This window comes from Scyliorhinus torazame, chromosome 24 (genome assembly GCF_047496885.1).
Source record: "Scyliorhinus torazame isolate Kashiwa2021f chromosome 24, sScyTor2.1, whole genome shotgun sequence".
Taxonomy (NCBI): domain Eukaryota; kingdom Metazoa; phylum Chordata; class Chondrichthyes; order Carcharhiniformes; family Scyliorhinidae; genus Scyliorhinus; species Scyliorhinus torazame.
This window is the reverse complement of record NC_092730.1, coordinates 53,154,313-53,168,201: the sequence shown is the minus strand read 5'-3', so window position 1 is coordinate 53,168,201 and position 13,889 is coordinate 53,154,313. Positions and strand designations below refer to the sequence as shown.

The 13,889-nt window shown below is 45.1% G+C and overlaps 3 non-coding genes across 3 annotated transcripts; 1 reads left to right on the top strand and 2 right to left on the bottom strand.

The window, feature by feature from the left end:
• Positions 1-2,767: 2,767 nt before the first annotated feature.
• trnas-uga (transfer RNA serine (anticodon UGA)) lies at positions 2,768-2,849 on the bottom strand. The gene has a single exon. It is a non-coding gene; the product is annotated as a tRNA-Ser (tRNA).
• A 715-nt stretch (positions 2,850-3,564) lies between these two features.
• Positions 3,565-3,637, top strand: trnak-cuu (transfer RNA lysine (anticodon CUU)). The gene has a single exon. It is a non-coding gene; the product is annotated as a tRNA-Lys (tRNA).
• A 9,541-nt stretch (positions 3,638-13,178) lies between these two features.
• Positions 13,179-13,251, bottom strand: trnak-cuu (transfer RNA lysine (anticodon CUU)). The gene has a single exon. It is a non-coding gene; the product is annotated as a tRNA-Lys (tRNA).
• Between the last annotated feature and the right edge of the window lie 638 nt (positions 13,252-13,889).

The window sequence follows — 13,889 nt, the reverse complement described above, 5'->3', positions numbered from 1 at the left end:
GTTCAGAGTGACCATTGCACAGTCCTTGTGGAGACAAGGCCCCATCTTCACATTGAGGATTCGCTCCATTGGGTTCTTTGACACTACCACCCTGCTAAATGCAATCAATTTTGAAATATAATTCATGTATATTTCAGTCTCTGACACTGTATAACAGAGTCAGATTTATTCCATATTTGTAATATTCCGGTAATTCCTAGGATTGTTGCACATCTACTGTAACACTCTGTCTTTGGGATTCAGTTAAATCGCCTTGCGAGGGTCTCTGGGACTGTCTGAGAGTCTGTCATTCATTCAGTATCTTTCATTCTCTGAAAATCTGTGTGAAGGTTGAACTAAATCTGTAATGATCAATCTCTGATAATGTTATTGAGTGGATAAAATCATTATGTTGTTTGCCAGTTTCCGTTAAAACGTCTGCATATCAGAATCATGACAACACTTTCAGTGGCATTGCGCTTGTGTGTCCGTTGGGGGAGGGGCATATAGGCATTTAGGTGGTGAATGAATCTTTATCTGTCAGTCTCTGATGTGCGCAGTAAGAAGTCTGACAACACCAGGTTAAAGTCCAAACTGTGTTTCAAACACTAGCTTTCGGAGCGCTGCTCCTTCCTCAGGTGTATGAAGAGGTATGTTCCGGAAACATATATATAGACAAAGTCAAAGATGCAAGAGAATGTTTTGAATGCGAGTATTTGCAGGTGATTAAATCTTTACTGATCCACAGATAGGGGTAACCGCAGGTTAAAGAGGTGTGAATTGTCTCAAGCCGGGACAGTTGGTAGGATTCCGCAATCCCAGGCCAGATGGTGCGGGGCGAATGTAATGCGACATGAATCCAAGGTCCCGGTTGAAGCCGTACTCATGTGTGCGGAACTTGGCTATAAGTTTCTGCTCGGCGATTCTGTTGTCACGCGTCCCGAAGGCTGCCTTGAAGAACGCTTACCGGAGATCAGAGGCTGAATGCCCTTGACTGCTGAAGTGTTCTCCGATGTGTTCTCTGGTGTGACATGTGAATATTCGATTCATTCTCTGTCTGCAGTCTCTGCTGCTGTGTGTGGCACAGGTCTCCCCAGGCCAACGAGCCAGCCGCTGATTTGATCTCACTTAAAACAACTTTTAATTGCGTCCCAAAGCCCATCAGTTTCCGCACACAATTATAAATCAGAAATGTGAATGAACAATGTGACATTTATCTCTCTGTTCTGGAGCTGATCAGAAGCAGTGATGTCAGATTTCACCACTCGACAAGTCGGCCTGTGGTTGCGCCTCGCCAATCACGTGGGTAATGTAATTCTGCCAGTCAGTGGGTTCAGTTGGCATTTTAGGAGAAATTCGAAGCCATCATGACTTCATCAGTGGCCTCATGGTTAAGGTGTAAGTGATATTAATCATGATGTGATCAAATGAGTGTCTGTTTCAGTCTTTCCGCGGGGAGTTTTCATGCTGAGGAGAAACATGTTGGACATGGTCTGGGATTGTTTCACTCCAGTCCATTCCCAACATTTCCTGATCTGATGGGATGGGCTTTTCCTTCCAATCGTTGCAGGAAACTTTATTAATATTGATTAATATCGGTTAATTATCATTTATAAAGTATTGTTTTATACGTTTAGTGTAATTTATTTAAAAATGCTGATTACCAGACGCGATAAATTTTTGCTTTCATTCCTTAAACAGCCAAATTGGGTGAAAACCATCAATGAGAAGCAAAGGAAGCCCCGATCATTTGTGTGGTCAGTGGTTTGTTTATGGAGCTGAGTAAATATTCCGGAGCAGAGCCGCTGCGAGCGGGGTTCGCACCTCCGCTGGGATGCAATTTTGTGGGTTTGCCGTTTCTGCCCACACATCTGGATAAGAATGGAGCTGCTGCTGCCCGGGGAGCTGGACAAGCAAGAAGCACAGATATTGACCAACTGCACCCGCTCCAAACAGATTCCCCAAATTACTGAACAAAACAAAAACAAGCGCTACTGATCTTTTAAGGAATTATGACATTTTCTCTGAAAACAATATACCAACACCTCTTGAAGATTCGATTTGCTGTAACAATTCACTCTGAACTGTCTCAATGTCAGCCGTAATTCCTTCCCAGCTCTCAGACAGGCGCTGACTGGTTAAAAGACTGCTTCAACATCGTGGGCCGAAGGGCCTGTTCTGTGCTGTATTTTTCTATGTTCTATGTTCTATGTTCACTTTTCAAGGTCCGGCTCAATAAAATCAATCACAGGCCCATGATCTGCTTTCCTCCTGTTCTCAGACACATCCACTTTGTACAAGGGCGCACTAACTGGTTTTCAGAGTAAGAGTCAGATTGCAGTCACTTCGTTCTCTCTCGATCCCTTTATCTCAGAGCCACCTCACAACCAGCAATGGAACTTCTCACAGAGCCAAGAATGGAATAGTTTGTCGATTCTTCCACTGATTCAGGACCGTCCATCACCAGGACGTATTCGTCCAAAAGAGTTGGGGTGAGATGGGGCTGAGTTTCACTGTATCCAATCAGTCCCCGGAGAAGCACAAAAACAGTGAGTGAGGGAGAGAGAAAGAAACAAAGGAACAGATAGAGAGATAAAATATGTTCCATTTCTGCCACGATCTTTTTACCCAGAAATACATTCAGCTGAATGAAACCAAACCACGTTTCCATCTTTATATTTCGTTCCAAATGCTCCATATCGGACTGAACTCGATGAACCGTATATTTACAGCCAATCGGAATATTCCGGAGTCAGCGGGGAGTTGAACAAACATTTCGAATCACAGTCGCTGCGAGCAAGATTCGAACCTGCGCGGAAACCCCCCATTGGATTTCAATCCCAACGCGTTAACCACTCGGCCATCGCAGCTGTGTCCAGCGTGTCATTCATTAGTAATTTGGTCGATAGAATACATTCTAAAACCAGCCTGGATTCACTCCAGGAAGTTATCGCATTCAAACGATCAACGGGGCCCCGGGGTTTATGTGAGGAGGGGTTGAATCGTCGTGGGAAATGACCATTGGATTTGGAGAGAAGCCTTGAGAGACTCGAAAACCTCAGCTCCCCAAACGCACAATTCCACTGATTAAATAGTTTGTGGAGCAACATCAGTTACATTGGAAATATATTAGAAATTCAAATGGAACAGGACCACACTTCCCAGTCTGGAAGAAAATTAAAATGATGGAATCTAGAAATTACAGCACAGAAGGAGACCTGTGCAGGCCGAATGGTCACATGATGACCTGATGACGCATCTAACATGATCACGTGTCGGGATTCCGGCAGTTCTCCCCGGATCGCGGTCAGAGCACAAGCCAGGAGGGGCTGCTCAATTATTAAATCAGTTATTTTCATTCCAACTCCTTGGTCGCCAGTCATTGAGAGACCAGGATTTCTACATGGTGTCAGGAGTGGGCAGTATGGCAGAAGGACTCCACCGCATCAACATCCTTGGAATATAGAATCGTACAATCACCAGCTCAGAAGGAGGCCATTCGGCCCAACGAGTCAACACTAACCCTCCGAATGAGCACCGCCGCTACTCTCAACCGGAAGTAGTTTAATAGCTAATGCAGCATCAGCTCGGCTAGCTCAGTCGGTAGAGCATGGGACTCTTAATCCCAGGGTCGTGGGTTCGACCCTCACGTTGAGCGCGCCTACATTATTATCTGAACGTATTGATGCTGAACGAACTGTTTTGACAACAGGAACTCAAGGTTATGTCGCTGGACTGGGAATATATATGTCTGAACATATATATCCTTGGTGGCAAGACTTAATAAATCTGGAATTGAAATTTCGTCTCAGTAATGGCGCAGAATGATTCTGCTTCAGGGGCGCCAAAGAGTTCAGTTCCACAGCAGAGAGAACAGTTACACAGCAGAGAGCACGGTTACACAGCAGGGTATACATTTACAAACAGGGAATATCTGTGTGCAGCAGGAAACACATTTTCGTAAATAACCAGTTTTTCCATCTCAGTATCTTGCTGGTTTGCTCGGCACCTTTTCTGTGTGTCATTGTGTGTGTGTCCTGATGGTCTCTTCCTGCTTTACTGTGTGTCTTTCTCTGTCTGTTACAGCCGTGCTGATGTTACGTATTAATCTCACTTTTCCCAAACAGTAATTGTGATTGATAAATACAGAAAGATTTCCACACTTACATTCCGTACCAATGTTTGATAGAAACTGAATCCCACCCTCACATACAGTACCAGATATTGACTCATATTGAAGGAACCCTGCTCTCACAACCTGTTCCAGAGACTGAGGTGCAGAGTGTTCCCTCCACTCGCGAACACTACCTGTGATTTACAGATACAGAACAAATCTCAGTCAGGTGAGTAGCAGAGTTTGATGGGTACGACATGGATTCCACAATCATCTTCTCTCCGCCACATAACCAGACGCAGTCGGCACTAGGTGCCTGTGGTCCAGATAAGAACATAAGAACTAGGAGCAGGAGTAGGCCATCTGGCCCCTCGAGCCTGCTCCACCATTCAATTAGATCATGGCTGATCTTTTGTGGACTCAGCTCCACTTTCCGGCCCTAACACCATAACCCTTAATCCCTTTATTCTTCAAAAAACTATCTATCTTTATCTTAAAAACATTTAATGAAGGAGCCTCTACTGCTTCACTGGGCAAGGAATTCCATAGATTCACAATGCTTTGGGTGAAGAAGTTCCTCCTAAACTCAGTCCTAAATATACTTCCCCTTATTTTGAGGCTATGCCCCCTAGTTCTGCTTTCACCCGCCATTGGAAACAACCTGCCCGCATCTATCCTATCTATTCCCTTCATAATTTTATATGTTTCTATAAGATCCCCCTCATCCTTCTAAATTCCAACGAGTACAGCCCCAGTCTACTCAACCTCTCCTCGTAATCCAACCCCTTCGGCTCTGGGCTTAACCTAGTGAATCTCCTCTGCACACCCTGCAGTGCCAGTACGCCCTTTCTCAAGTAAGGAGCCCAAAACTGAACACAATACTCCAGATGTGGCCTCACTAACATCTTATATAATTGCAGCATAACCTCCCTAGTCTTAAACTCCATCCCTCTAGCAATGAAGGACAAAATTCAATTTGCCTTCTTAATCACCTGTTGCACCTGTAAACCAACTTTTTGTGACTCATGCACTAGCACACCCAGTTCTCTCTGCACAGCAGCATGTTTTAATATTTTATCATTTAAATAATAATCCCTTTTGCTGTTATTCCTACCAAAATGGATAATCTCACATTTGTCAACATTGTATTCCATCTGCCAGACCTTAGCCCATTCACTTAGCCTATCCAAATCGCTCTGCAGACTTCCAGTATCCTCTGCACTTTTTGCTTTACCACTCATCTTAGTGTCGTCTGCAAACTTGGACACATTGCCCTTGGTCCCCAACTCCAAATCATCTATGTAAATTGTGAACAATTGTGAGCCCAACACTGATCCCTGAGGGACACCACTAGCTACTGATTGCCAACCAGAGAAACACCCATTAATCCCCACACTTTGCTTTCTATTAATTAACCAATCGTTTATCCATGCTACTACTTTCCCCTTAATGCCATGCATCTTTATCTTATGCAGCAACCATTTATGTGGCACCTTGTCAAAGGCTTTCTGGAAACCCAGATATACCACATCCATTGGCTCCCCGTTATCGACCGCACTGTTAATGTCCTCAAAAAATTCCACTAAATTAGTTAGGCACGACCTGCCCTTTATGAACCCATGCTGCATCTGCCCAATGGGACAATTTCCATCCAGATGCCTCGCTATTTCTTCCTCGACGATAGATTGCAGCATCTTCCCTACTACCGAAGTTAAGCTCACTGGCCTACAATTATCTGCTTTCTGCCGACCTCCTTTTTTAAACAGTGGTGTCACGTTTGCTAATTTCCAATCCGACGGGACCACCCCAGAGTCTCGTGAATTTTGGTAAATTATCACTAGTGCATTTGCAATTTCCCTAGCCATCTCTTTTAGCACTCTGGGATGCATTCCATCAGGGCCAGGAGACTTGTCTACCTTTAGCCCCATTAGCTTGCCCATCACTACCTCCTTATTGATAACAATCCTCTCAAGGTCCTCACCTGTCATAGCCTAATTTCCATCAGTCAGTGGCATGTTATTTGTGTCTTCCACTGTGAAGACCGACCCAAAAAACCTGTTCAGTACCTCAGCCATTTCCTCATCTCCCATTATTAAATCTCCCTTCTCATCCTCTAAAGAACCAATATTTACCTTAGCCACTCTTTTTTAAAATATATTTGTAGAAAGTTTTACTGTCTGTTTCTATATTCTGAGCAAGTTTACTCTCATAATCTATCTTACTCTTCTTTATAGCATTTTTTTAGTAGCTTTCTGTTGCCCCCTAAAGATTTCCCAGTCCTCTAGTCTCTCACTAATCTTAGCTACTTTGTATGCTTTTTCCTTCAATTTGATTCTCTCCCTTATTTCCTTAGATGTCCACGATCGATTTTCCCTCTTTCTACCGTCCACCTTTGCTGTGCACTGTGAAAAATCGCTTGGAAGGTTCTCCACTGTTCCTCAACTGTTTCACCATAAAGTCTTTGCTCCCAGTCTACCTTAGCTAGTTCTTCTCTCATCCCACTGTAAACTCGTTTCTATCAGCACAAAACACTCGTGTTTGATTTTACTTTCTCAGTCTCCATCTGTATTTTAAATTCCACCATATTGTGATCGCTCCTTCCGAGAGGATCCCTAACTATGAGATCCTGAATCAATCCTGTCTCATTACATAGGACCAGATCTACGACCGCTTGTTCCCTCGTAGGTTCCATTACATACTGTTCTAGGAAACTGTCGTGGATACATTCTATAAACTCCTCCTCAAGGCTGCCTTGACCGATCTGGTTAAACCAATCGACATGCAGATTAAAATCCCCCATGTTAACTGCTGTACAATTTCTACATGCATCAGTTATTTCTTTGTTTATTGCCTGCCCCACCATAATGTTACTATTTGTTGGCCTATAGATGACTCCTATCAGTGACTTTTTTGCCTTACTATTCCTGATTTCCACCCAAATGGATTCAACCTCATCCTCCATAGCACCGATGTCATCCCTTACTATTGCCCAGATGTCATCCTCAAATAACAGAGCTACACCACCTCACTTACCATACACTCTGCCGTTCCGAATAGTTTGATTTACTCGGATATTTAACTCCCAGTCGTGACCATCCTTTAACCATGTTTCAGTAATGGCCACTAAATCATAGTCATTCACGATGATTTGCACCATCAACTCATTTACCTTATTCCGAATATTACGAACATTCAGGTAAAGTACACTTATGTTGGCTTTTTTACCTTTGTTCTGAATCTTACCACCTCGATCAGTAACCTCTCTTAAGTTATATTTCCTCTTAACTTTTCTCCTAATTTTCCTTGTGGTTGAACTCATAAAGTCATGTAACAACCTGCCGCGTCGCTTACCATTAATGTTTTTACTTCCCGTTTTATTCCTTTTAGTATTCCTGGTCCTATTCACGGAGGTCCCCTCAGTCACTATACCTTGTACTGTCGCTCTTTTTGATTTTTGACTATGGCTTCTCTGCCTTACACTTTCCCCCTTACTGCCTTTTGTTTCTGTCCCTGTTTTACTACCTTCCAAATTCCTGCGTCGGTTCCCATCCCCCTGCCATATTAGTTTAAACTCTCCCCAACAGCTCTAGCGAACACTCTCCCTAGGACATCAATTCCAGCCCTGCCCAGGTGCAGACCGTCCAGTTTGTACTGGTCCCACCACCCCCAGAACCGGTTCCAATGCCCCAGGAATTTGAATCCCTCCCTCTTGCACCATCTCTCGAGCCACGCATTCATCCTATCTATCCTCACATTCCTACTCTGACGAGCTCGTGGCACTGGTAACAATCCTGAGATTACTACCTTTGTGGTCCTACTTTTTAGTTTAACTCCTAACTCCCTCAATTCAGCTTGTAGGACCTCATCCCGTTTTTTTAACCTATATCATTGGTGCCTATGTGCACCACGACAGCTGGCAGTTCACCCCCCCCCCCCCCCCCCCCCAGAATGTCCTGCAGGCACTCCGAGACATCCATTGCCCTTGCACCAGGGACGCAACATACCATCCTGGAGTCTCGATTGTGTCCGCAGAACCGCCTGTCTATTCCCCTTACGATTGAGTCTCCTATCACTATAGCCCTGCCATTCTTCTTCCTGCCCGGCTGCGCAGCTGAGCCAGCCACGGTGCCATGAACCTGGCTGCTGCTGCCTTCCCCTGGTGAGCCATTTTCCTCAACAGTATCCAAAGCGGTATATCTGTTTTGCAGGGAGATGACCACAGGGGACACCTGCACTGCTTTCCTACTCTTGCTCTGTCTTTTGGTCTCCCATTTTCTATCTCCTTCAGTACCTTTCACCTGCGGTGTGACCAACTCGCTAAACGTTGTTTTAACAAGGGTTTTAGAGACAGATAGCAGAATATTGCACAATGTCAGGTTATAAGACGTAGGAGCATAAGTCAGCCATTCAGCCCATCAAATATGCTCCGTATTGCAAGGAGATCATGCTTGATCTGATATATGACGTGTTATGACCTCATACGGTGGCACGTTTTCACAGTGGTTACCTCACAGCGCCAGCGATCCGGGTTTAATTCCAGCCTTTGGTCACTGACTGTGTGGAGTTTGCACTTTCTCTCCGTGTCTGTGTGGGTTTCCTCCGGGTGCTGCGATTTCCTCGCACAGTCCAAATGTGTGCGGGTTAGGTGGAGTGTCCATGCTAAGTTGCTCCTTGGTGTTCAGAAAGTTGGGTGGTGTTACAGGGATGTGGTGGGGACACAGAGGCTCTTTCAGAGAATCGGTGCCGAGTCGATGGGCAGAATGGCCTCCTTTTACATTTTAATGATTTCATGATAACCCTCATGTCCACTTTCCCGGGTTTTTATCTCTACATTTCATGATGAAACTTTAAAACCAACATTCCAACCAAGCCTCTGGTACCAGTAACTTCTGAATGGTCGTTAATTTCCCAGCTGTCAATCATTTGGTCAGTCTGAGGAAGTCACATCCGGGAAATGTTACACATTGATCCAGTTCTAAAGTAAATTAAGTCGCTCTAGTCCCTGATGACCATAGGCTGCTTTCCCCTTTGAGGGTGAGATCTGACTGGTGGTGATTTAACCTGAGGATCACCATACCTCAGGCGACGAGCAATAATAATAACAATAATCGCTTATTGTCACAAGTTGGCTTCAATGAAGTTACTGTGAAAGCCCGAGTCACCACATTCCGGCGTCTGTTCGGGGAGGCTGGAACGGGTGTTGTGAGAAGGCGGGGTTTTCATGATTCAGTTCTATTATAACCGTGTGATCTGAATCTAATTTATCTGGTGTTCTCTTAGACAATCTTGTCTCACAGTGAGGCAAACCTCACTGATTGGATAGACGAGTGATCGTTCTTCAGTCTTGTCATGGCCGGACCCGCTGAATATGGAGGCATATCCTGTGTGGCAGGATTTAGCTCCAACTCAATCTATAAGTTTGTGGATGATACCACTGCGGTAAGTCGTATCGCAAACAATGACAAATCAGACACAAAAGGTAGATAAATCACTTGGTTGCATAGTGTACCTAAAACAGCCTGTCTCTAAATGTCGGAAAGATCAAGGAACTGATCATCGACGCCAGGAAGCGTTGCACAACACACACACCCATCTGCATCAATGGGTGCGAAGTGGAGATGGTGGATAGCATTACATTTCCGGGTGTCACCCTCACCAACAGTCTGTCCTGGTCCACTCATGTTGATGCAACAGTCTAGAAACCCAACATCGTCTCTACCTCCTACGGAAGGAGAGGAAATTCATCATGTCTGCATCGACTCTCACAAACGTCTCCAGAGGGACCACAGAGAGCATCCTATCGGGCTGCGTCACAGCTTGGGATCGCAACTGCTCGGCCCAAGGTCGCAAGAAACTGCAGTGTGGTGACATCAGCCCAACGTATCACACAAGCTTGCCACCCGCACAGTGATTCTGTCTCCAACTCCCGCTGCTGCAGGACAGCAGACAACATTATCAGTGACCCTCCCACCCAGGTTTTACCTTTTTACAGATTATTCCATCAGGCAGAAGGTACAGAAGTCTGAAGACCCGCACATCCAGACATAGGAACAGCTTCTTTCCCACAGCTGCTAGACTCCTCAACAACTCTCCCTCATACTGATCTGTTCCCTGTAAGAACACTATTCACGACGCCCTATGCTGCTCTTGCTCATGGGTTTGCTTTGTTTGGGCCCTTGTTCCGCACTGTAACCAATCACTGTTTGTCCATGTACCATTTGTCAATGTACTCTGTCGATTATTCTTTTTCTGTCTACTATCTATGTAATGTGTATGTTCCCTTGGTAGCAGAAAAATACTTTTCATGGGGCAATAAATCAAATCAAAGTGGTTCCTCTCTCACTACCCGATCAATTCATCTCAATCAGAACAAGACTGAATTTTGAATTCTCGCTTTTCCAACACAAGTCGCTGCAATCTGGCCTGACAACTTGGACTGGATTGTCACATCAGTTATTGCAGACCCATCTTGGAAAAATGAGTCCCACTTCCGAGCAACCAGCGGATGAAAAATCGACGAGGATGGGATTCGGTCGCACAGAGAGCACAATGGATTAGCAGTCCAATGCCTTAACCACTCGGCCACCTGAACCCACAAATGCATGCGTCAAAAAGTCTTAATTCGTGTTGCATCCATGAATTGATGGAAAATATGCGCCACTTTGTCTTCAGGGGTTGGTTTAGCACAGGGCTAAATCACTGGCTTGGAAAGCAGACCAAGACAGGCCAGCAGCATAGTTCAATTCCCGTTACAGCCTCCCCGAACAGGCGCCGGACTGTGGCGACTAGGGGCTTTCCACAGTAACTTCATTTGAAGCCTCCTTGTGACAATAAGCGATTTTCATTTCATTTCATTTCATTTCAGCCCGGTGGTCAATGATGGAAATGCAGATTTTGTCAGTAAAACGAATTCCCAGCATATTCAGGGACTTTTGTGAATGGACTGATGGGAAACACCTCAATATCATGTCCAAGATATTTCCACACAGTGTGAAAGGCCCCCGCTGAAAGACTGGAATCAACCATCATTTGACAGCAAAAACAAACGCTCCCGGCTTCACCGAGGAATCCGTCGATCATCGGAACTCACACTTCACGATGGACATAGTCTGATCATTGAGTTACAGGTATATACTCCTGCCTGGCTTCATGCCCCAGGAAATAGGGATTATATTCTTTCAGCGAGTCGTGAAAGTATACTTGGAGCAGATTAATGATAAATTATTGTGTTGGGATGAGACTATTCCTGGTAGAAAGGCAAACTTTTCAGAAAGTGCCTCAATATTCAGTGGGTCCGTCCATGAGAAGACTGAAGAACGATCACTCGCCTATCCAATCGGTGAGGTTTGCCTCAGCGTGAGACAATATTAACAGAGACGAACCAGGTTAATTAGATTCTGATCAGACGGTTATAATAGAACTGAATCAGGAAAACCCCGCCTTCACAACCTTGCCCCTTGCCTGAGGTATGGTGATAATGAATGGCTTAGATAGGGTGGACGTGGCGGAGTTGTTTCCATTAGCAGGGGAGACTAGGACCCGGGGGCACAGCCTTAGAATAAAAGGGAGTCACTTCAGAACAGAGATGAGGAGAAATTTCTTCAGCCAGAGAGTGGTGGGTCTGTGGAATTCATTGCCACAGAGGGCGGTGGAGGCCGGGACGTTGAGTGTCTTTAAGACAGAAGTTGATAAATTCTTGATTTCTCGAGGAATTAAGGGCTATGGAGAGAGAGCGGGTAAATGGATTTGAAATCAGCCATGATTGAATGGTGGAGTGGACACGATGGGCCGAATGGCCTTACTTCCGCTCATATGTCTTATGGTCTTATGATCCTCAGGTTAAATCACCACCAGTCAGATCTCACTCTCAAAGGGGAAAGCAGCCTATGGTCATCAGGGACTAGAGCGACTTAATTTACTTTAGAACTGGATCAATGTATGACATTTCCAGGATGTGACCTCCTCAGTCTGACCAAATGATTGACAGCCGGGAACGTAACGACCATTGAGGAGTTACCGCTACCTGAGGCTTGGTTGGAATGTTGGTTTTAGAGGTTCATCATGAAATCTAGTGATAAAAACCCGGGAAAGTGGACATGAGGATTATCATGAAATCATTAAAATGTAAAAGGAGGCCATTCTGCCCATCGACTCTGCACCGACCCTGTGACAGCGTCCCTATCTCTGCACCACATCCCTGTAACACCACCCAACTTTCTGAACACTAAGGGGCAATTTAGCATGGACAGTCCACCTACCCGCACACATTTGGACTGTGCGAGGAAATCGCAGCACCCGGAGGAAACCCACACAGACACGGAGAGAAAGTGCAAACTCCACACAGTCAGTGACCAAAGGTTGGAATTAAACCCGGATCGCTGGCTCTGTGAGGTAGCCACTGTGACAACGTGCCACCGTGTGATGTCATAACACGTCATATATCCGATCAATCATAATCTCATTAAAATACGGAGCATATTCGATGGGCTGAATGGCCTACTTCTGCTCCTACGTCTTATACCCTGGTATTGTGTAAATGTGTTCCGGTTCTTGTGTAAAACTCTTGTTAAAACAACACAGGCACCGCGTGTCGACTGCATCTGATTATCTGACGCAGAGAAGGTGATTGTGGAATACATGTCGTACCCATCAAACTCTGCTACTCACCTGACTGAGATTTGTTCTGTATCTGTAAATCACAAAAAGGTAGTGTTCGCGAGTGACAATTAATACGTAACATCAGCACTGCTGTAACAGACAGAGAAAGACACACAGAAAATGTGGAGAAGGCCCTGACCTTGTAAATGCATATCCTGCTGTGTAACTGTGCTCTCTGAAATGTTCTCTCTCCATCGTGGAACCGTGTGACTGCCGGTGACAGATCTTCACTGTGGTTCAGTCAAATCAATCCCTATTGTGGAAATATGATCCATTCATGAGACGAGATTTCAATTCCAGATTTATTAAATCTTGTCACCAAGGATTAGTTCAGACCCGTGGATTCCCAGTCCAGCGACATAACATTGTGTTCCTGTTATGAAGACAGTTCATTCAGCATCAATATTTTCAGATAATGACATAGACGCGCCCAACGTGGGTCTCGAACCCACGACCCTGGGATTAAGAGTCCCATGCTCGACCGACTGAGCTAGCCGGGCTGGCGCTTAATTAGTTATTAATTACCTCTTCTTGAGAAGAGGAGCTGCGGTGCTCATTCGGAGGGTCAGTGCTGATACGTTGGGCCGAATGGCCTTCTGACCTGGAGATTCTACGATTCTATGATCCAAGGACGTTGATGCGGTGGAGTCCTTCTGCCATACTGCCCACTCCTGACACCATGTAGAAATGCTGGTCTCTCAATGACTGGCGACCAAGGAGTTGTAATAAAAAATAACTGATTTAATAATTGAGCAGCTGCTCCTGGCTTGTGCTCTGACCGCGATCCGGGGAACTGCCGGAATCCAGACACGTGATCATTTTAGTTGCGTCATCAGGTCATCATGTGACCATTCGGTCTGCACAGGTCTCCCTCTGTAATTTCTAGATTTCATCATTTTAATTTTCTTCCAGACTGGGAAGTGTAGTGCTGCTGCATTTGAAAAGAAACATGAATTTCTAATATATTTCCAATGTTGTTGCACACAATATTTAATCAGTGGAATTGTGCGTTCAGGGAGCTGAGATTTCCGAGTCTTTCCAAATCGAATGGTCATTTTCAACGAAAATTCAATCCCTCCTCACATAAACCCCGGGGCCCCGTTGGTCGCTTGAATGCAACAACTTCCTGGAGTGATTC